Source organism: Manis pentadactyla, chromosome 7, assembly GCF_030020395.1.
Source record: "Manis pentadactyla isolate mManPen7 chromosome 7, mManPen7.hap1, whole genome shotgun sequence".
NCBI lineage: Eukaryota > Metazoa > Chordata > Mammalia > Pholidota > Manidae > Manis > Manis pentadactyla.
Window position 1 is genome coordinate 42,258,312 of NC_080025.1, and position 2,197 is coordinate 42,260,508.

Sequence of the window (2,197 nt, forward strand, 5' to 3'; positions counted from 1 at the left end):
ACTCCATTACATACACATGCACATATATATGTATGTAATGGAATATTATTCAGTCTTAAAAAGGAAGGAAATCCTGCCATTTGCAACAGCATGGATGACCATGGAGGACATACAAAGTGAAATCAGCCAGAAGCCAGACACAGAAAGAAAAATACTGCAAATCTCACATACATGCGTAATCTATGCAAGTTGAATACATAGAAGCAGAGATAGAATGGTGGTTACCAAGGCCGTGGGAGTCGGGGAAATAGGAAGATGTTGGTCACAGGGTATGGAGTTACAGTTTTGTGGATGAGTAAGTATAGCGATCTAATGTACAATGTGGTTACAATAAGGAGCTATACTGTATTGAGTACTGGAAATTTGATAGAAGAGTAGATTTCAAATACGGACACACAGAAAGGTTACTGTGAGGAGATACATTAGTGATCTTGAAGTATCGTTTCACCATACATATGTATATTAAAAAATCATGTGCACGTTAAATATATATAATGTTTATGTAATAAAAATGCAGATTCAAACAAACTGTGCATGCACTGTGGGCGGTGTGACTTGCATGACTGGCTCAGTGGGCTCGGCTGGCGCTACAGGCGTGGCGGTGGTGGCGGGTGGCTGAGAGCATGTGGAGCTGCAGCCGGGCTACCCAGCCCACCAGCCCCACATGTCCGGGGGCAGGGCCGGACTGCAGCTTTCAGAGGCGCTTCCTGTTGGCCAGGAAGGGGAGCACAGAGAGGCCCTGGTCGCCACCCGCGGTGCCCATGGATGATCAATGTGCAGCGCCTGCTGAGGTGGCCGTGGGTTTGGAGCGCCGGGACTGAGCAACCTGTTACCACAAGGATTTAAGATCTGTGAATCCATGAATATGGGTCTATGCATAATGAGCTGGAAAAGAATCGACGAGCTCAACTGCGCCTGTGTTTAGAATGCTTAAAAGTTTTGATTCCACTAGGACCAGACTGCACCAGGCACACGACGCTTGGTTTGCTCAACAAAGCCAAAGCCCACATCAAGAAACTTGAAGAACCTGAAGAGACAGCACCAGCTAGAAAACTTGGAACGAGAACAGAGATTTTTAAAGCGGCTACTGGAACAGCTGCAGGGTCCTCAGGAGATGGAACAAATACGAATGGACAGCATTGGATCAACAATTTCTTCAGATCTTTCTGATTCAGAGCGAGAGGAGATTGAAGTGGATGCTGAAAGCACAGAGTTCTCCCATGGAGAAGTGAACAGTATCAGTACCACCAGCATCCGTGACATTGATGACCACAGCAGCCTGCAGAGTATCAGGAGTGACGAGGGTCACTCCAGGGCCCGTGTCAAACTTCCTTTCCCTTCCTGAAACCCAGAATGAGGTAACAGTGCAGGGCAAAATATTCACCTGGCTAGTTCAGTCCAAACAGCCTCCTAAATCGGGTTCATGCTGCAGTCTCCTCTTAAAGCAAACAAAAGTATGCTTGAACAAAAGGGTCAAAAGACCACAGCAAATACTTAGCAAAAAGTGGGGCAAAGCCTCCCCAGCAGAACAAATATTCTTAATACTCATATTTTGAAAATCACAATTTCTAATGGCAGCAGAAAAACTTGTGTGAATTTTTCTTGATTTGAAAGACGACATTGGAGATTCCTCTTTTCCTTTTCTAGTTTGCTCTCCTACATTGAGTAGACATTTAATTTAAGGATAGGATTATGAACTCTTCCTGAGTTTCATGGTCCTTTAAAAAATCAAACCTATAGTAATGACAACACATGATAATCAGGCATTAATCTTGGATAGCTAAAGAGTTATTAAAACTCAGCCTGGGACAGTTTATCATGAAGCTTATGGATGATCAATTATTTAAAAAATAAAGCTCATTTCATGTTTTGCAAAAGGAGACTCCCATGAAGCCTTTTGAAAGGGATCATCGTGCAGCTCAGCTTTCTGTTGGATTCCACGCTAAAGGCAAGCTAACCTTATCCTGCATTGTTAGCACTGATAGGGCACCCAACCGCCAGTTCGGCAGTCAGCCACCCGGGGGTCTTGGGCAGCATGGGGGCAGTCCACGCATGACAACCTCCACCAGACAGGGCCTATGAGTTTGGATTGAGAGGCCAGAAGGAAAAAGCTCCAGGTGCCTGTCTGAGTGGACCAGAAGAGTTGTGCATGCAGATTAGCAGGCCAGGGTCTGAGCCACCACAGCATTTTTATTTC

At 45.2% G+C, this 2,197-nt stretch overlaps 1 pseudogene; it reads left to right on the forward strand.

Moving 5' to 3' along the window:
* The first annotated feature begins 848 nt into the window (after positions 1-848).
* Positions 849-1,649, forward strand: LOC118925000 (max-interacting protein 1-like; annotated as a pseudogene).
* The last annotated feature ends 548 nt before the right edge of the window (positions 1,650-2,197 follow it).